The sequence below is a fragment of the Elephas maximus genome, chromosome 7, assembly GCF_024166365.1.
Source record: "Elephas maximus indicus isolate mEleMax1 chromosome 7, mEleMax1 primary haplotype, whole genome shotgun sequence".
Lineage (NCBI taxonomy): Eukaryota > Metazoa > Chordata > Mammalia > Proboscidea > Elephantidae > Elephas > Elephas maximus.
This window is the reverse complement of record NC_064825.1, coordinates 61513101-61535920: the sequence shown is the minus strand read 5'-3', so window position 1 is coordinate 61535920 and position 22820 is coordinate 61513101.

The window sequence follows — 22820 nt, the reverse complement described above, 5'->3', positions numbered from 1 at the left end:
TAACACACGTCTCATTATACGTCAGTAATTCTGGCATCTAAATTTCACCAGAAGAAACCAAAAGGCAAAAAGCTGGCTGGAGTGGCCCAGTGGCAGAACAGAGAGAGAGAGCTGAGAGCTGCACTTGCTCCAGTGGTGGACCCAGGGTGTTTGTTTGTTAGGGAGGTAGATATGGATACCTTAGGAAATGCCAGCTTTGAGACTTCTGTGAAGGGATTCTGCCCAAAAAAATCACCTGGAGGGCAGGGAGTGGACTGACTAAAGCCCACGGGCTGAGAGGGTGAGCCGAAAGCAGCCAGCCAGGGTTGGGATTGCAATAAGGGATCAGCAGTCAGATGTTCCGGGGCACAGGAGGGTAGTCCCTGAGGATCCCAATGAGAGGCAGAGTCACCTGGCAAATTTAGAAGCGCCAATGCCAACTTTAACTTTGCCAATCAAATTAAGACTTTTTGCCTCTTATCTTCTCCTCACTTCATTCTGGAGGGGCCATAAATACCATCTGAGAACTGAGGAAGGCAAGAGAGGAAAGAGGGAGATCAAACTTGCCCCTCCTCCATGCAGGCTTCCCAGTCTGAAACAAGTCTCAGTTTGGGAATGGAAGAAGTTTTACATTTAATAAGAGTTTAGAGTTTTATAGAATAGAGAACTGGAGTTTTAAACAACAAGAATAAGAAACTGTTTTATTTCCTAATAGTGACCAAAAATAAGAACTTACTGAAATTTCATCCAGGGACATGAAAGATGAAATTGAAATGCAGGTTTCAAGGTGGGTTGCCATGATACGTTGTTTTCCACTTTCATCCTTTTGAATTCAGCTCATTAAGGAAAAGCTAAGTTTATCTATGGTGTTTTATGTTGTGCAGAATTTTAATTTTAATACAGTCAAATTTATCAATAATTTTCTTTATTATATATATTTTTGTGCATTGTGTAAGAAGTCCTTTCCTACACCAATCTCATAAAGATATTTTCTTGTATTCTCAAATTTTTTTAATTTTGCTTTTAATGGTTTTGTTTTAAATGCACGAAGAAGTTATTTATTTTATCAAAAAAAGGAAGTTATTCATTCATGTATAATGTGAGATAGAGAACTCATTATATTATATGGATAACCAATTGTCCCAGCTTCATGTATTCAGTCACCCATCATTTTCCCCACTGATTAGTAATGCCACCTCTGCAATAAATAAAGTATCCTTACCTCCCCCGGGTGTATTCCTGGGCTTTCTATTTTGATCCCTTAGCCAATACTACAATATCTTCATGCCTAGATTTCTAATTGTCAATGTAATAGAAAATCTTAGACCAGATCTATATATCATGATAACAGGACAACAGACAAGTACTGTTGGACGTCTGAAATTAAAAAAAAAAAAAAAAAATTTCTGGCAAAGACACAAGTGTCCCAAGTTAATATCAGTGTGATAGATGGAGGTGTAAAAGCCTCAAGACGTAACAAGGGAAGCTTTACTGTAAAGAGGGACTAAACCCCATGAGTCTTGTATCCTGACCAAGAATCAGTTTATATCCACATCCCGTAATCCCGTAATCCCAGTTGTTCTCATATAGCACCTCTTTTGGGGGGGGGGGTCTGAAAATGTAATGAAAACCTAGGAAGGTTTGAAAGTAATAATATTACAGAACTTCACTTTGAAGGCAATTCCAGTATGAAATAAGTGCAAGAATGAAGATAATGGAGGAAAAATTTTAAAATCCTGGTATAAACACTTTGCACTCAGTTTTTGATTTTTTGGTGAGTATCAGATCAGTTTTATAAAATTATACTGCATGTCCATTTTGAAAGCTTTTTGAAGCATTAGAGCATTTAAGAAGTTCTTATATACTCGATGTGGTCCTAAGTAAAGATTTAGAAACACTGGATTAAGTTTGCAATTAATATTTAAATATTTTGGGAAATTTAATCTGTTTAGTGCATAAATTTTGATTTATGCTGTGTAAATATCCAGTGCAATGTTATTAATATTTAAATAAATTCTAGATTCATGTGATTAATATCTTGGAAAATAAACTATAAATAATAGTGTTTATTCTTCTTTTGGAATAGAAATCATGTAAACATAATCTCACGATAAAAATAAGTCCTATCTTTCTCCTAGTCTTTTTCTGCAAAAACGTTGACTCTTGATTTTTCCATAACAATTTCAGAATTAGCCCAGTAAGTTTTGTGAAAATGTTCTGTAGGTATTTTAATTGAACTGATAGATTAATATAGAGTGAATTTTCCTCTTTATGAGGACTTATAGCATTTCTTCTGTTCCTGTTTGAAGAAGGAATGTTTCTAACATTTCCCAGTTAGTATGATGTAGTCTTGCATTCAATGATGCTGATGAAAAAATCTAATCTCAAGTTTATTCTCATTCATTTACATATGGCCTGTTTGCTCTTCTTTTAGAATTTTATCTTTATTTTCAATACTAAAAAATTTTCGCTTCATTAATTTTTTTTTTTAGAGGTGTGGATTTTCCTTATCTCTCTCACGAAATTTAGAAGCATTTTTTTGCATTCTAAAATAAAATCTTGTTGGGGTATTCATCAAAATTGTGTATAATCTCTAAATTAACCATTGGAAAATTATTATTGAATTAGTTTGACATTTGTAACACCTCTGTGGGTGTGACTTCTAACTATATATGAAAGAGGATTCGAATATAAATATAAGTATTCATGGGAAACTGTTCAAGCTCTATGCGGCCCCCCATTTACTCCTTCCAACCCCAGTCTTTCCTTGCTTGCTCAAATCCTTTTCAATGCAAACCTTTGGCCTTGAACTTTGTTCTTTTCCCTTTACTGCTCTTTTTATTATTGGCCACACCCTTCTGACAGTTTCCTTGTTCCCAGCTTGTGTTCCCTGCTGGGTGCTTGCTTCCCATCCTCCACTTCCCCATCCCCCATCCCCCCATCACTTTGATTCTATGATGTAGGCTGTTTGGCAGCCTCTTCTGTTTTCCTCTTCCAGCTCTGGATCTACTCCAGCCAGGTTTAGCAATGTGTGTCCTCTATGTCACCAGGTGAGGAAATTTGGACATTATGAGATGTTTATTCTCCCATCTATTAATACACACTTGCTATACAAGTAAATAAGTCAATTAATTAATAGATAATAAATAAAACTAAGTAAATCTTTATATTTATCAAGGTTTTATCATTTTCATTCCAAAGCTATGTGTTGTTATTTTATCCCAGTCCTTTCTGTGTATGTTTTGGGTATGTGCACGCACGCAGGTGTGTGTGTGGGTTTGCTATATTGAAGGAGGACCTTTCCTGTTCAGGCTCTCTATTATTAGTACAGTAGAATATTACTAATTTTTTGTTTTGTTTTGCAATTGGCATCTCTTCTCTACAAAAAAAATCAATGGTGCTGCTTTTTGCCAATTCTTTGAGATTTTCTAACTATACAGTTATTATCTACAGGAAATAAAATATCATTCTCAATCTTTCCAGTATTTATTGCCCTCATTTATGAGCATAAGAAAACACAGCATCACTGGCCAGACATCATATCCACAAGAGTGAGCACTGGTGCCACTGATGATGACAAAGCACTGTCATTAGCGATGTGTGCTGCAGAGGTACATGCAATCAGCAGACCTAAAAGGTCTATTAATGCACACATATAGACACTTGCTGGAGACTTCCAGAAACAATTGAAGGAGAACCTGCAGGGTGGGAAATTCCAAACAGTAGATGAGGGGCAGAGCCAGAGAAATCTAGTTTATTACTAGATCCTGTTTATTACTAGATCCTGTTTATTACTGTTCATATGCTACTTGGCCTTTGTGACAGAGGGATATGGTGTAGACAACATCAACTATGAAAGCATACAAAGTCTGAACAGTTTGGATGAAAATGAAAAATGAAGAATTATAAATGTCCCTGGAAATAGCAAAGAGGAAGGCAAAAAGAATCAGTAACTCAAAAGATAAAGATAAGCCTCAAATCTTAACCCTAGAGAAATGATATAGACAGATTCAAGAACTAACAGACATTAATTTAGAAAACAATGACAATTTGTGCTTCTAGACTTTTGAATTTTACAAATTGATATTTTTCCTCTTTTTTATATGTTGAGGACTGACACAATGTCGCCATCTTTCTATTAAGCCAAATAAGAATGTTAAAATAGGTATATCATTCTTTCAGAAAAGAATATCTTATAACCAAAAATTATGAGTGACATAGGTTCACAATAAAGGGTAGTCTTGTAAATTGAATATACTTGTCTTTATTACATATAAATTTTATTGTCCCAGTAGTTTTCAATTAGCCACGGATAAGTGATAACTTCATCAGGGGCTGGCATTGGCGCACAGACTAACTTTTAATAACTCCCTGGTATGCTATCCTAAGTACTAAGGTACACCTGACCCAAGCCATGGTGTTTTAAATTGCCTCATATGCATGCAAAAGCTGGACAATGAATAAGGAAGACCAAAGAAGAATTGATGCCTTTGAACTATGATGCTGGCAAAGAATATTGAACATACCATGGACTGCCAGAAGAACAAACACATTTGTCTTAGAAGAAGTACAGCTAGAATGCTCCTTAGAAGTGAGGATGGTGAGACAGTTCTACTTACTTTGGACACGTTAATCAGGAGGGACCCATCCCTGAAGAAGGTTAGCAAAAAAGAAGAAGACCCTCAACAAGATGGATAGACACAGTGACTACAGCAACAGGCTAAAACATAGCAATGATTGTGAGGATGGCGCAGGACTGGGCAGTGTTTCATTCTGTTGTACATAGGGTCGCTATGAGTCAGAACCAACTTACCAGCACCTAACAACAACAACATGCTATGTTTACATTATCATACCTTAGGACATCATACTAGAGAGATATAAAAATATCTTATGACTGTATGGAACGCATACTAACCAATCAGAATGGACGCCACAACTATAACAGATGTCAATCATAGACAACTAGCTGAAAATCAAACCTGAAAATAATTTTTAAAAAAATCATGGATATAAGTCTAACCTGTGCCTAATTGTGGTGTCAAAAGAGATATGAAAGAAATCACAATTATAAAACTAAGAAACTAATCTAAAACAGTATTCCTGAATTGATAAAAAGCACGTGTCTTAGAGTTTAAAAGACTTTTAACAGTCTTCCATCATTACCATCAAAGGAAGACAGTTACTTAATTTTTCAAATCCAAAATTCAAAGAACTTACACAAAATGCAGCTACGAAGAGAGATCTAACACTAAAAGGTGAGAAAAAAGGAAAATCTTCACTCTTACAACTCAAAGATTAGAGGGCCGCAGAGTCTGGGGAAATTACTTATAGAACACTTATGGGACATGTAGTCTCACCACGGATCAACTATCTTGGAAGTTACTGTTCTCTTTGAAGGCAGAAGAAAAACATTTTGCAAAACCACAATAAGAGAAATTTCCCCACCTCTGGTGAATACTATGATTGATTGAGCTGGTTTTATAGAGAAATACACATCAAAAACGTAAGTGGCCTACATCTTAACATGGGTGAGCTGACAACAAGCAATTGCCAAGTAGAAAATATACTCAAATAACGACCGGGTCTCAGAAAAGGAGCCAAAAAAAGTTTTAAGATTATCAAGAAATTACAAGGAAGATTAGACGCAGGTGGGCGTCAGAGAAGTAAAGGAGAAAGGGCTAAATGGTAAAACAGAATAAAGCAAAACTCTAGTTCTCCAGAAGGGCATACAAAGACATTTTAAACTGTTATTTATAAACAGGCATCAAAATTGAATGAAGGTAGTTAGATATTATGTTTAAATGTTTTTAAAAGTTGATTAGCTACCTGTGGGGGGACTAAAGAAATACACATTTATCCTTTGACTCAGCAATTCCAGTTGTTGGATTTATCCTGAAGATACATTTCTACAAATATAAAACAGTATCTGCACAGGATATTAACTGCAGCATGATTTATAATTGTCAAATCTGTTAGAACCTGAACAACTCAAATTCTTGTCAGTAGGAGAGTCGTTAAATAAACTACGTCCACCTCATGAAATACTGTGCAACTATAAAAAATAATTAGGAAGATTTCTATGAATTGATTTCCATTTTAATGTCCATGGCTAAATTAAAAATATACATATATATATATGTGTGTGCAGAAGGGTGTAGTATATATATATAGAGAATGCTTCTTTTTGTGTAAGAAAGATGAGGAAATGAGAATACAAACATATGCTCACTTTTGCAAAAAGAAACATAAGGACAAATTGGAAACTAATGACAACGATCATCTAAATTAGGCGGTTGCCTCATTTGGTTACTTAAAGTATATGGGAGTAGGATGGAGAGGATAAGGTACGAGTATCTGATATACACAGTTGACCTTTATCTGGGTATACATTTTTACAGTGTTGTAATTTTTGAATAATGTAAACATTTTGTATATATTCAAAACATAAAATTAAATAACAAGGATGTAAAAAGCAAACACCTAAAACTGAATACAAATATAAAGAAACAAAGCAAACTGTATGTATTAAATTGATGATACAACAACACAGAAAGATGACTTTACACCTTTAGTAGTATCTATTCTGAGATTAAAAAAAAAGAGCTATTTATAGTAGTTTATTGTTAGTAATAATAATATTGGTATTGTAATTCTGAAACAGACTGGACAGAATTTCGTTCTGTTATACATAAGGTCACTATGAGTCAGAGCCAACTCCATTGGCACCTAAGAATTCTGAAATGGTTTTATGTATACTGTTTTTTGGTCAAATATGTAATTATCTTAAATATCAGGTACCAAGATTTCCATTGTAAGAAAAGAGACACAAATATGATATAAAAGAATATAATAAAATGCCTAAGATGTTAAATGCTAATTGAAATATAAGAATGAATTCATAATTACATGTATTTTTTTTCTAGTTCTATCCTAAAAATGCCTAGAAGTAATCATACTCTAAATGGCAATAAACTTTCCTAATGCCCAGATTTTGGTTTCTAAATACAGTTGCAAACAAAGCCTTCCTGGAGAAATGGTTGGCTCCAAGTCTAGTACAGGGAAAATACATAGTGGTCTAGGGTATCTTGTAGTATAAGAAAGCAAAAAATACACATAAGGACTCATGAAGTCATGTCAAAAGGACACAGGAGCCAGTCTGAAGGAACTTCCACTGTCCAAATTTTGGACAACTTGAGCATCAAAAAAAAAAAAAAAAATGAAAATGTTAATAAGTTGAATATTTTAATAAATAAAAAATAGATGAATTTTTAACATAAATATGTATGCAAATAACGCCATTGTCATTGAGTTGATTTCAACTCATAGCCACCCTATAGGACAGAGTAGAACTGCTCCATGGAGTTTCCAAGGAGCGCCTGGTGGATCTGAACTGCTGACCTTTTGGTTAGCAGCCATAGCATTAACCACTACACCACCAGGGTTTCCTATACACAAATGGCTAAATTAAAAAGAGAAAAAAAGAATACAAAAAACCTTTTCTTTAGAGAAAAATGCTAGTAAATAAATGTTGAGGACTGATAAAATCAGAAAATTACTATTTTGCAACCACAGTGAATCGGGCAAGGGTCATGAATTGATGCTAAAACCACCGGGTGAAAGGTGCCTGGGGAACATGACACTCACAAACTCTAAGAGTATCACTCCACAGATCATTTACTAATTAAAAGGTAAAATGCTGGTTTTCAACAGAAAGACCAACTGTTTGTTGCCTTAATCATAACATTAAACTTAGCACTAAGGCAGAGACAACCTGACTTTATGTGCCTCCTGATATTGTTACCGGAATAAGGTTCTTGCTTCTCACTGGTCAAGAATGAGCAGGAAAGGCACATAGTTTTCCATACGAGGAAAGCTTTATTGAAGAGGCTTGCAAGCGGAGACAAGGAGGGCCTAGAGCGACACTTACCCTCGTCTCACAGAACAAAAGACCGGACTGAGTTTTTAAAAGTTCTTGGGTAGGAAAAAATTCATGTTTGTTCATATACACGGGTGGGGATATATGAACTACGGTGCACGTGCAGCAGCTTTCCAAGATGGCTCCTGTCCTGGAGGCCTCTGGGATTCATAGTAGGACTTATTATGGGGTGTTGCGCCTGCGCAGTCTCTCACTCCCCCAGGTTCAATTCCCCGGCTGGGGCTGCAGCCCCTCACTGCCCCTGGTAGAAGGTCACACAGAGGTCACAGGTATATGTTCTGTGCATGTCCCTGGGCCTGGTTTTCTCCAGCTGCTTCTGAAAGGCAACTTTAAAGAAGTTTGTGGGCTATTTTTAGATACCCTGCCCCATTGTTCTGGGGAATGGCTTTGTTTCTGCACCCTGGCCCATTTCTTGTTACTTTGTTTGCAGATTTGGGGGCCCCTCTGTTCCTTGTCTCATTAAGTCTCTAGGCTCCACACTCAACACCCTATTACCTCCCTGATAGTATAGTCTATTTCTCTTTTACTTCTTTCTCCTCTAACTACAGCAGTCTCTTCACTATTTCTCAAACAGGCACCCTCCGATCTCAGGGCCTTTGCTCCCTGTTTTAATATGATGCAATAAGAACACAACATCATCTAAGAAGTGTTTCTGGCCAATAATGTTTAACATGAATCTAATCAAGTTTCAGGCCTGCCTTTTGGCTTACAGGAAATTCAGAGGATATAAGAACAAGTTTAATGACACCATGAGGAATCAATCAGCCTAAACAAGAATGTCCACTTTCTACAAACAAAAAAGTTAGGATTTAGGTTTTAGGTTTAAAATGACTGAAGAGACACAGCAACCAAATGCAATATGTTAGCCTTGACTAGATACTGTATTTAAACAAAGAAAAATCACTATAAAAGACATTTGGTTGGGAACTTCTGAATATGGACTAGATATTAGATGATGTTATGGGATATTGTTAATCCCTTTAGATGTGAGAATGATAGTGTGCTTATGCAGGAGGCTTTCCTTAATCTTCAGGCATTTAAGGCTATGTATACATTTTGGGATATATTTATGATATCTGCAACTTACTTTCAATTAGGCCAGCAAAAATGATCATCATCTTTTTCTTTGATGATTAAATTGTCCAAAATTTAGCCAGAGAGAGAGAGACTGACAGACAGACAGACAGAACCAGAGAGAAAGCAACTATGGCAAAAGGCTAACAATTGGTGAATTGAGATAAAGGGTATAAGGGTACTCATTGTACAATTTATTTCAATTTTTATGTAGGTTTGAAGTTTTCCAAAATGAAAACTGGGAGTAAATATTGATTAGGACTTTCTAATGGCAGATTGCCTAAATGCATCTAATACTCCTCTCTCGCATGCTTCTTCCCCCAATTACAGAAGGATAAAATTATCAAGGAGGAAGAACAAATGATTGGAGGTGAAAGCAAAAAAAAAAAAATTGGGGAGTTGGAAAATTTTTGTGACCGATTTTGTAAACACAAAAAGGATTTTTTTTTTAAATGAAAGATGATAGCCAATTAAACTCTTGGTCATCCTTCTCCTGATGTTCAAAGGTTTATTTGTTTAATTAACTGGTAATTTATCAAATACGACTATGATCTACATTATTGACAGTCTCTGTATCAAACGATATTTTGTGTGCTAATAAAAAGTATCATTTTATTTTCAACAGGACCACTGTCTATTCCAGCTACTTTGGGATTGGTAGATTCGGCTAATCTTTCTACTTTTAAGTTTTCCCTACTGTGGGCACACAGGTCAGTACATGAGTAGACAAGCATCTCTATAGACTGTAAAGCGAGACCTCCATGATAGTTGTGCAATCAAGGTTTAGAGAAAGGAGAGAATTCACAAGCTATTTTAATAGTCTAGGCAATAAATAATAATAGCTTGAACTAAGGCAGAGGTAATGGGAATTGAGATGAGGTGACATATTTGAGAGTTATTTAACACAGAGAAATAATAAAGTTTAATATTGGGGTAAGAAATAGAAAAAAAAACTAGACTATTTGCATATTTCTGAATATCCCTAATGGATGGGTTATAGTGTCTTAAACTGAGTTGGGAATATAAACTGAAAAGCAATATTATGGCTTGGGACACATTGCTTTTAATCTACCTATGGTCGACAACAACGGGTAACGGGTTATGGCAAGGTAACGGGTTAGGGTAGATTAATGAGAAAAATGTCAGGTAAACAAATGTAAATATATACTTAAACTCAAGGAAGAGATCAAGATTAGAGACTTAGAGACTTATGTTTGGGAGCTGACAGGTTATTATAGAGTAGTTGGAAGTTATTATGAATGAGATCATTTGAGTTAAATATTTAGAATAATAACACATCTAAAAATTGAATGTTGGTTAATACCAAAATATAGAACAGAATAGAAAAAGAGGAACTAACAAAGATCTCATAGAGGTAAGGAAAAACAAAATAGAGAAAACAGTTTGGGGAAGCCAAGCAAGTAAAGAATCTCAAGGTAGAAGAATTGGTTAACAGAAAGTACAAGTACAAGAAGGACTGAAATTGGTTTATTGAATGTGGCCATTTAAAGGTATTTTGTGAATTTAGCAATAGCCATTTAAACAGAGTAAATGCTGCGGATAACAGACTATGGTGAGTTGTATCATGAAGGGGAGATGAAGAAACAGAAAAGGGAAGGTAGACTACACTTTCAAGAAACTTAGTTATGAAGGGAAAGAACAAAATAGGTTATCGGCTAAAGAAGGTAATGATCATCAAGGGAAAATCTTGGGTTTAAGATTAAAGAAAAACAAACCTGCATGATTAAAGACTATGTGAGAGATAATGTTTCAATACGTTAATCATTAAATATAAGTATCAATATATTCATAACAAAGATAATTTATGAAACAAAGAAGAAGTGAGGCTCAGAATCTAGATGGAGGGTTCAGCCTTGATCATGAGAAGGGAACCTTCCCCTGCCTCAGACAGAAGTGTTGGAGAACAGATAATTTCCCATGGTTCTCAGAGAAAAATCCAATGTGCTTACCCTGGCCTCCAAGGCCCAAAAGGATCATCACACACCCCTTCTCAGATCTCGCCCCTCAATTCCTAATATTTCTGCCTCTTACTGTGCTTCACAGCAATCTACTAGCTGTTCCTAGAACATACCAAACCCCTACTGCCTTAGAGACTAAGATCTCAAAGTTCTGTTGCCTGGAATACACACGCCTTAAGAGCTCGGCTGCTAACCAAAAGTCGGCAGTTCAAATCCACCAGCTGCTTCTTGGAAACCCTATGAGGCAGTTCTACTCTGCCCTACAAGGTGGCTAGGAGTCAGAATGAACTCCATAGCAACAGCTGATTTGGTTTGATATCCTCCACTCTACCCACTGTTACCCCCCTCACAGCTCGTCACTTACCTCATGGAACAGATAGCAGCTACACAGGGAAGGCTGCTATTAAATCTGGAAGAAATATGGCGATACGTTCAATCTAGAATAAGGAGGACTCCATTCTTAAAAATGACTGTGAATTTGAATAAGCCAGCCTCTCCATATTTATGTAAATTATATGCTAGGGCTCATGGAAATGTGAAATAAGACTTCCCAGTCAGAGGTAGGCTCCTGCGGAGAAGCATTCTGCAAAGTATCTTCCTATAAATCTCTATTAACTGTACTGAAAAATTAGGAATGCAGCAGGAATTTCTTTGAAATATTTCCTTTAAAACATGTTTCCTTAACTCAAAGTGGATCAAAGACCTAAATATAAAATCTGAAACAGTAAAGATCATGAAAGAAAAAATAGGGATAACATTAGGAGCCCTAATACATGGCATAAACAGTATACAAAACATTACTAAAAATGCAGAAAAGAAACTAGATAACTGGGAGCTCCTAAAAATCAAACACCTATGCTCATCCAAAGACTTCACCAAAAGAGTAAAAAGGTTACCTACAGACTGGGAAAAAGTTTTTAGCTATGACATTTCCAATCAGCCCCAGATCTCTAAAATCTATACGATACTGCAAAAAATCAACTACAAAAAGACAAATAACCCAATTAAAAAATGGGCAAAAGATATGAACAGACACTTCACTAAAGAAGACATTCCGGTAGCTAACAGATACATGAGGAAATGCTCACGATTAGAGAGCCATTAGAGAAATGCAAATCAAAACTACAGTGAGATTCCAACTCACTCCAACAAGGCTGACATTAATCCAAAAAACACTAAATAATAAATGTTAGAGAGGTTGTGGAGAGACTGGAACACTTACACACTGCTGGTGGGAATGTAAAATGGTACAACCACTTTGGAAATCTATTTGGTGCTTCCTTAAAAAGCTAGAAATAGAGCTACCATAGGATCCAGCAATCCTACTCCTTGGAATATATCCTATAGAAATAAGAGCCTTTACACGAACAGATATATGCACACCTATATTCACTGCAGCACTGTTTACAATAGCAAAAAGATGGAAGCAACCGAAGTGCCCATCAATGGATGAATGGATAAATAAATCATAGTATATTCACACAATGGAATACTATGCATCAATAAAGAACAATGATGAATCTGTGAAACATTTCATAACATGGAGGAATCTGGAAGGCATTCTGCTGAGTGAAATTAGTCAGTTGCAAAAGGACAAATATTGTGTAAGACTACTATTATAAGAACTTAAGAAATAGTTTAAACAGAGGAGAAAATATTCTTTGATGGTTATGAGGGGGGAGAGAGGGAGTGGGTATTCACTAATTAGATAGTAGATAAGAACTATTTTAGATGAAGGGAAAGACAACACACAGTACAGGAGAGGTCAGCACAACTGGACTAAACCAGAAGCAAAGAAGTTTCCTGAATAAACTGAACACTTCGAAGGCCAGCGTAGCAGGGGCAGGGGTTTGGGGACCATGGTTTTAGGGAACATCTAAATCAATTGGCATAATAAAATCTATTAAGAAAACATTCTGCATCCCACTTTGGAGAGTGGCGTCTGGGGTCTTAAACGCTAGCCAGCAGCTGTCTAAGATGCATCAATTGGCCTCAACCTACCTGGAGCAAAGGAGAATGAAGAACACCAAACACACAAGGTAATTATGACCCCAAGAGATAGAAAGGGCCACATAAACCAGAGACTACATCAGCCTGAGACCAGAACTAGATGGTGCCTGGCTACAACCGATGACTACCCTGACAAGGAACACAACAGAGAACAGTGGGATGCAGATCCCAAATTCTTGTAAAAAGACCAGACTTAATGGTCTGACTGAGACTGCAAGCACCCCAGTGGTCATGGTCCCCAGACATTCTGTTAGCCCAAGACAGGAATCATTCCCAAAGCCAACTCTTCAGACAGGGGTAGGACTGGACAATAGGATAGAAAATGATACTGGCGAAGAATGAGCTCCTTGGATCAAGTAGACACATGAGACTATGTTGGCATCTCCTGTCTGGAAGGGAGATGAGAGGGCAGAGGGGGTCAGAAGCTGGCCGAATGGACACAAAAAGAGAGTGGAGGGAAAGAGTGTGCTGTCTCATTAGGGGGAGAGCAATTAGGAATATATAGCAAGGTGTACATAAATTTTTGTATGAGAGACTGACTTGATTTGTAAACTTTCACTTAAAGCACAATAAAAATTAAAAAAGCACGATAAAAAAAACCATGTTTCCTTAATAAGAAATACCAAGTCGTAGGGTGGAAAACTCAGGTAAGAATAGAAGAAAGACAAGTGGTTGGCATCTGAGAAATACAAACACTTGCTGAGCCACGGACTTAGGAGACAGAGCAGATATTTCAGGCAAAGTAGCCTGGAAGAACAAGTGTAGACAATTGGAAAATTTAGTCTAGGTAAAGGTTTTCTACCTGAGTACCCAGTCAGAGAAAGATAGAAGTTCGTGCCTGTATTTCACCAGCAGAGAACAGGGAACAATATTTCATGGTGCTAGAAAAGGATCAAGGTTACCCCAGAAGGGTTGTGCCACTAGGGTCATAAATGAGGAGCTTTCTCCACTAATCTTATACAAAATATGCAAAATCCCATTTAGCTAGACACAGTGTTAGAAAGAGTATCCTAGCATTAAGCAATTCTACCCACAAATCAGTAGGCCGGACACTCCAAATGGACTATAGCACATGAAGCAGAAGATCCAGATCCTCGAGATAAACAGAATTACCTGAGACATTTGTCATGGAGAGGAGAAGTGTCCCAGTGAAAGATGTAAAATGTAAGAAGACTGGTAAGGATTCAAAAACAAACTATACAGTGTGAAATGACTAATAGCATCCATGAAGGATCCATCACTGGAGTCCTTCACTTTTTAGCACAGGATAATTCTGGAAAAAGGAGCTCTGGTGGTGCAATGGTGAAGCGCTCAGCTGTTAAACCCAAAGGTCAGTGGTTCTAACCCATCCAGAGACTTCTCAGGAGAAAGACCTAGCGATCTGCTCCTGTAAAAATTCAGCCTAGGAAACCTTACAGGTCAGTTCTATTCTGTCACATGGGATGGCTGTGAGTCAGAATTGATTCCACGACACACAACAACAAACAATCCTGGAAATGGGAAAACATCCAGAAAATGTCCCACATTCTGCATATGTCTGTTTGCTTCCCCATAGTATCATTTACTTGTTCCTCTGTTCCCCTGATTTCCTGTATAATGCAGTTAGGCTTGATTAGATTCAGGTTTAATTTTGGGGAGGAGGGCAAAAATCCTTTATAAGGGGCATAGCTCAGGATTCACATGAGGAGGCACACAACATCTGTTTGTCTAAGACTGACCTGTTGATAACAGCTTGATCCTTGTGAAAGTTTCCCATTTACCTTTTATCTAATGGTTTCATCCATCAATTATTTCATTAGGGTTTGAAAATGATTGTTTTTCTAATTCCTTCAGTCCTCTCTCATCATCTTGAATTCTTTGGTAAATTTCAGCAAAGGCAGGATATATGCTTAATTCTTTCTCTTTTATTACCAATTTTCAGCATTAAGAGCTGATGTCCTGGTTAACCCTGGTGGTGACCAATGGGTTTTCTTCCTCTCTTTCTTTCAAATGTCATTATGGACTCGGGTTTTTATATATTTATTATGTTTCTAACTATTGCAGTATTATAGTCATTATTCTTTTTGATACTCAGATCATCCCATTTTGTTAAGTTACACTTTTGTCCCCCTTTCCATACTATGCTCTTTGGAAGGAAGTCATTAGGCAGAACCCACACTCAAGCGGGGGGAGTTATGGTCCACCTCCTTGAGGGTGGAGTTATCTACATAAGCTATTTGGAACTCTTCTGCATGGGAGATTTGTCTTTTTTTCACCTATTTGTTTATATTAGTATGTTTATATGTTTATATTAGTATGGACTCATGGATATTTATTTCGCACTTTGCATTATAATCCCATACTACTTCATTTATTTTGTTGCTGAATTGTTCCATCTTTGGCCATTGAAAACTCTTTCAGTTGGCTCCTCTGTCCCTTTGATATATAGTCCCATCATTGTGTGTGAATATGTCCAGGCAGGGACCAGTAACTTGAAATTCGCCTGTTTTCAGTATGTGTTTGTGTGTGGAGCACTATATGATGCTCCAGCTTATATGTGTATTTGCAGCTCTAGTTCCAGAATCATCCATTTCTCCAAGGAGCCCTGATTCTTTTTACAGAAAAATGGTATTAGAAACTAAGATATGTGTGCTAGGTGTGCTTGTTGCTGCTGAGGTGTTTTACTTCCTCATCATTTCAGGCGACAGAATAAGGAAATATATGTGTATATACTAACCTATCTGTATACGTATATCTGTAAGTAAATATATATCATAGTTATATCCATCTGTGTCTGTATAAAGCTATGTGTTAGTTCACACTGATGTCTTCATCTCTAATCCATCACCACATGGATCATTCTAGACTTCTTCCTTATGTGTAACCTCCCACTTCAACAGTGAGAAACCTGCCTCCCACCATCCACCATCCATTTACTTAATTGTTCAATTCCAGCATACCTGTATAGTTGCTGTATAGGAAACAAATTATCAACTAGAGGATAGTGATTATATTACTTTTGCCATTATTATTACAGACTCCATTCTTTTCCAAAGTTATTTAGGTTAGCATCTTTTTCCCTCAGTCCCTTCAGTGAAGTTGTTTCATACATTTGTAATGCAAATAGATTCTATTGTCACAGTCTGCATTCTATCCCAGGATCCCTTGACGTTCTAAATGATTTTTTTTTTAATCTGCATACATTAAGCTTCACTTTACTACTGTAAAGTTTTATGGGTTTCCATAAATGCAGTGTCATATATCAACAATTGTAGTATCATAAAGAATTGTTTAATCACCCTAAAAAAATCCCGTGTTTCATTCATTCAACCTCTATCCACCTCAGCCTCTGGCAAATGATGACCTCCTTTCCCTATCTATAGTTTTGCCTTTTCCAGAATGTCATATAAATGGAATCATTACCGCAAGTAGCCTTTCAGATAGCCAAAACAACCTTAGAAAAAATGAACAAAGTAGGACTCACATTTCCCAATTTCAAAACTTAAAGCAATGGTAATTAAGACAGTGTGGTACTGGTATAAAAATAGACATACAGATCAATGGAATAGAATCGAGAGTCCAGAAATAAACCTACATGTCTACGGTCAACTAATTTTCGACAAAGGTGCCATGATAATCTAAATGGGAAAGAATAATCTTTTCAACAAAGAGGCTGGACCAACTGGATCCCCACATGCAAAAGATGAAGTTGAATGCTTACCTTATACCATTTACAGTAATCAACACAAAACAAAGACTTAAATGAAGAGCTAAACCTATAAAACTCATAGAAAAAAATACCAGTAAATCTTCATAACCTCATATTTGGCACTTCAAATATGACACCAAAGGTCCAAGTAACAAAAGAGAAAATGGATAAACTGGACTTCATCAAAATTAGAAACTTTTGTGCATCAAGGTGTACTATTGAGAAAGTGTACGACAACCCATAGAATTGGAGAAAATATTTGCAAATCATATATCCAATAAGTCTAGTACCTAGAATATATGAAGAACTCTTACGACACAGCAAAAAAAGACAAATAGCCCAATTAAAAAATGGGCAAAGAACTTGAATAGACATTTTCCAAAGAAGATATACAAATGGCCAACAAGCACATAAAGGCTCAGCATCATTAGTCATTAGGGAAATGCAAATCAAAACCACAGCAAGATACTATTTCATTCATACTATAATTAAAAAAAAAAAAAAAACTCGGACAATAACAAGTGTTAGCAAGGATGTGGAGAAGCTGGAACCTTCATGCATTGCCGGTGGGAATGTAAAACAGTACAGCCACTATGGAAAACAGTTTGGCATTTCCTCAAAAAGTTAAACATAAAATTACCATAACAAAAACAATAAAGAAACCAAAGCAGTTGCCCTCAAGTTGATTCTGACTCACAGGGACCCTAAAGGACAGTGTAGAACTGCCCCATAGGGTTTCAAAGGAGCGGCTGATGGATTTGAACTGCTTCCTGATAACTGAAAAGTTGTAGGTAGGTTTTCCTCTACCCAGAGACTGTTTGAAAGAAAGACCTAGTAATCTACTTCCAAAAAATTAGTCACTAAAAACACTGTGGAGCCGAGTTCTACTCTGATACACGTGGAGTCACCACGAGTCAGAATCGACTGGAACACAACTGTTTTTTAATTTTTTTATATTTTTTAGGGCTGGGGAGGAATGGGGGGTAGGGAGTGATAGTTAAAGGTACAATGTTTCTCTTTGTGGTGACAAAAATGTTTTAAAATCAACAATGGTTATGGCCGCATATATCTGTGAAGATACTGAAAACAACTGAATTGTACACTTTAAATGGCTGAATTGTACATGTGAATTAAATCCTGAGTGCCACCTACTTCTCTTATACTCAAGCTAGTGTAGTCTTACCCTGCCTAAGTTACTCTCTATCTTAGTTTTTGAAATTTTCTGGATTTTTATTTTATAATATTTTTAATCTTCCTTGTAGGCAAGGACTTCATCTACATTTTTCATTGCTATATCCCAATGATAGGAACGCTGCCTACACATGATAGCACTCAGTATTTGTTGACTAATTGGCTATATTTTCAATCTTTTTACCTAAAACTTCTCCACATAAAATCAATGCTCTAACATACTAAGTTTTTAAGAATTCACAAAATACAGCCTACTATTTCTTGTGTCTGTGACTCTGAACTTTCTGTACCTTCTGCCTAGATGTCTTTTTCCCTTTTCCTCAGTTCTAAAATTTAAAGCTCCCACTATGTGTCAGGCGCTGTATCAGGAGAGATGCTGGGAATATGAAGTTAAGTGAAACAAAGTCTCCACCACAATGAGATACCACTTCACACTCACTAGGATGGCTATACTCAAAAACACAGACAAAAACAAGTGTTAGCAAGGATATGGATAAGTTGGAAGCTCATACGTTGCTGGTCAGAATATAAATGGTGCATTCACCTTGGAAAAAAGTATGGCAGCTCTTCAGATGGTTAAACATAGAATTACTATATGGGGCAGCAAATCTACCCCTACGTACATCCTCAAGAGAACGTAAACCATACGTCCACACAAAAACTTGTACATGGATGTTCACAGCAGCATTACTCATAATAGCCAAACAGGGGAAACAACTCAAATGTCCATCAACTTATGAATGGATAAATAAAAATGTGGTATGTCCATATAATGGAATGTTATTTGGCAATAAAAAGAAATGAAGTACTGATACATGCTACAACATAAATAAACCCTGGAAATAATATGCTAAGGCAAAGAAGCTAATCACAAAGTACCACGCAGTGTGCGATTGCATTTACCTGGAATGTTCAGAATAGGCAAATACATAGAGACAGAAAGTAGATTAATGGTTGTCTTGAGCTGGAGTTGAGGTGACAATTGGGAGGTGACAGCGAGGGGGATATAAGGTTTCTTTGGGGATAACAAAATGTTTTACAGTTGATTGTGGTGATGGATGCACAACTCTGCAGCTATATTAAAAGTCATTGCATTGTACAATTTAAATGGGTGAATTACATAGTATATGAATTATATCTCAATAAAGTTGTTAAAAATAGATAAATCATAAAAAAAAATAAAGTCTTTGTCATCTCTAGATACATTTCAACTTTCATCTCTAGTTTTTTTCTCCTCAAGAAACTCTTGGTTCTATGATCCTGCTGTTTGCCTACATAATTCTGTGTCATGGATTGAATTGTGTCCCCAAAAATGTCTGTCGGCTTGGCCGGATCATGATTCTCTTGTATGATTGTCTGCATTCTATCTTCTGATGTGATTTCCCTAAATGTTGTAAATCCCATCACAATGATGCAATAAGATGGATTAGCGGCAGTTATTTTGATGAGTTCTATGAGATTAGATAGTGTTTTAAGCCAATCTCTTTTGAGATATAAAAGAGAGAAGCGGCAGAGAGACATGGGGACCTCATAGCACCACCAACAAAGCAGCACCAGGTGCAGAGCGCATCTCTTGGACCTGAGGTTCCTGTGCTGAGAGGCTCCCAGACCAAGGAAAGACTGATGCATCACAAGGACCTTCCTCCAGAGCCAACAGAGAGAGAAAGCCTTCCCCTGGAGCTGACATCCTAGATTTGGACTTGTAGCCCCCTAGACTGTGAGAGAATAGATTTCTCTTTGTTAAAGCCATCCACTTTGGTATTTCTGTTATAGCAGCACTAGATGACTAAGGCATTCTGCAATTTGATAGCTTGAATCAATAGCTTGAATGATCTGCTATTATAAATTTTACTCCTTTGCCTCTTTCATCATACTGAATGTTCCTCGGGAATAAGAGCTACATCTTTCTGCTCTGAACCCCAAATGCCTAAAACGCACATAGTAGGTGCTTTTGTAAACGCTTATTGAAAAAAAAGAATGTGAAGAAAATAATTGGATTACTAAATCAATGCCAGGATATTAAAAAAAAATGTGGGGATTTTTTTGTTTGTTTGTTTTTAGTATAGGGAAAATTGCAAAACTTTGAAAAAGTGTAGTTGATGAGCAAAATCAAGGATGAGGTATGGAAACAAGAGATTAAGGCCTTTAGAGTAGAGAAGCTCCCAGAGGATGGGGGTTAGAGACTGAAGGTCTTTCCTTATGTGAGGTTCCTAATGTCAACAGAAGGTCACAGTTGTTAACCAGCAGGGGCCCATGCTGCGGCTGTATCGAACGGTCATTGGATAGAGCTGCACCATGTCACCTGAAGATTTTCTAATGGTAGCAGAAGAGTTTAGTCCCAAAGTCAGGCCCTAAAGACCTCAAGAAATGTGGGACAGTGACAAGGATGGGAAGAGGGCAGTACAATTAGATAGTGTATGTTTAAAAGGGAAGGTACCTAAAAAAATAATAATAATAAAGGGAAGATACAACCCAGCCTTTTCAGTGCAGGGAATATTTCCCTGGAAGTAAGAGGGCCAATTAAATAAGATTTGAGTTGTTTTAGCATAGTCTCTATGCCGATGTCCGTAATTTCTTCTAGGTTCTGCCAAACAATTGTTGGTGTGCAGAAATACAGTAATGTCTACAGTACTCTTTAAAATGTCCAAGAATTTTTTTTTTTTAACAATTGCTACTGATAGTTATCTTCTCTTTCTTTGCCCATTACATTAAAGATGTCTTGACTGCCAAAAACTTTGCATTTTGGTATCCAGCATGAAAATTTTCCTTGGCAAATTTGTGGTCCTACAAACATGCTCTTGATATATCTTTTAATAGCCAGAGAAGATCACAAGAATAACTTAATAATGACAGAAAATACCACACAGTAGCAAACAGTTCTGTGAAGGTCATTCCAACTGCAGGCAGCACAAGATAGCATGATAGCACTCATTGGCTGAGTGAGTATAACGATAACAATAGTAAGTTACCATTAAAAAATTACCTTTTTGAACATTCATGCTCCCCTTTCTATTTTGAATGGAAACTGATTTCCTCTGAGTTTTAAATGCTCCCTGTCTTTTATGATCTTGTCCCTACCCTGCCTCTTCTATGAATCTCTCCTGAGAGACTCAGTTCTTCAATATTCTTCTCCCCCCTACCTCCTATTCTACTGTCAGTTCACTTATTAAACAGTAAAACCTATGAAATCTAGAACGTGTGTAAGGAGGAAACCTGTCAGAGAAGAAAAACTCAAATATTTTCCACTAATAAAAATGATAGGAAAGCGGTAAAACTGAACCCCTTTAAAGGTGGAAAACATGCGAGGCCTGGAAAAACAAGGTAGTCCCCTTGAGTTGTGGCTCTTAAAGGTTTCACCGTATATGCTTTGGATTGTAATCTTGGTTTTGCCTGTGTGCCCTATATAACTGTTATAACATTAGCTTCTTGATAGCAATAACTGGTCTTATAATTTCTTTTGTCCCCATGGACTGGTCCAGTGACTTACATCTTTGATAAATGTCTGATTGTGGTTAGTGGTGAGATGATGACATAATTACATTCTTCTTAGGCTTTGTTTACTACATATCTGATCACTAAAACAATGTAATTTTTGTTATACATCTGCTGCACGCCTCGCCAATCATTTATCCTGGAAACTCCTATTCACAAAATATTGAGATCAAATATCACCTCCGGGAGATTTTCCCTAGTTCTACAGAGAGTATATTCACTTTGTTCATTATTATTTCCCCAGTGCCTAGAACAAACTTTGGCATATGGTATGTACTTGATAAATATTTGTTAAGTGAATGAATATGAATTTGAGATCCCATGGGACATCAGGTAGAGTCCAATATGATTGTATTTTTAAGTCTGGAGCTCAGGGGAAAATCTAGATTTGAGGTAAAGATAGGGAGTCATCCATCAGCTATTGGTAAGGGCTGAAGCAAAAGACTGGATGAGATCACTTGGAGGGAGTTCGTATATAAGAGAAAGATGACTTATTTGGTTGTGGTAATGCAGGATTTCAGGAGAAAAGGTGGTATCATCCCCTGCCCTGACCCAGCATGACCTGGTCACAAAGTATAAGCAATCACCACCAATGTATCCTATGTAGCCACCTCTTCCCATTTTCCTTGGACAAAACTAGTGACTTCTCGGAAAGTTTTATGATACTAGAAGAGGCAAAACAGCCAACAACAGCATTTATCATTTATGGAAAAACACTTTAATAATTTACTGCTTCAATTAACATTTGCTGTTAATCAAGATTTCATGTCTGAAAGCATCATATCCAAACTCAGCAGGTCGGTTTAGAACCAAGCTCCATCTGTCTATCATGGAGCCCAGTAGGGTGGACACAAGAAGACAAATGCCAGACGGACTTAAAGTTGGTGGTGGGGGCCACCTCCCAAAGTAGGCTGCTCCTGGGATCTGGGCACCCATGGAGTTGGGAAAGCAAATTTCAGCTTCCAAAAAGGACCTGGACTTTAAAAGGAAACAGCAGAATGTTTTTCCTTCATGAGAGAAGTAGATGACTAATTAATTTACTACGGAGTCTCTTTTACATGCCGCTTAATACAAGATTATGTTACTCTTTCCTTTCTTCCTTTCCCAGAAAACTGAAAAGGCACTCTCTAATGGAGCAGAGAGAGTCTTGTTCCCACATTTGGTCATTCATAATCTGGCCATTCACTGACAATTTTCTCTGCCAAAAGGTTGCACTTCTCTCCCCCAACCCACACCTCTGGAGACGGAAGAAGCAAGAAGTGATGCTTTATATCATTTATTCTTACTATTGTTCTAAGCTGTATAAAATATTATTTAAAAAAATCACAACTGTAATAAGGGTGTTTTATTGGGATGAATCAAAACAATAGATTACTAAAAAAATAGATTACTAGCTAGTGTCAAATGATCAGAGAGTCTTCTTTGGACTTACGTAGCCGTTTCTTGATCTCCTTGAGCCTCAGTTTCG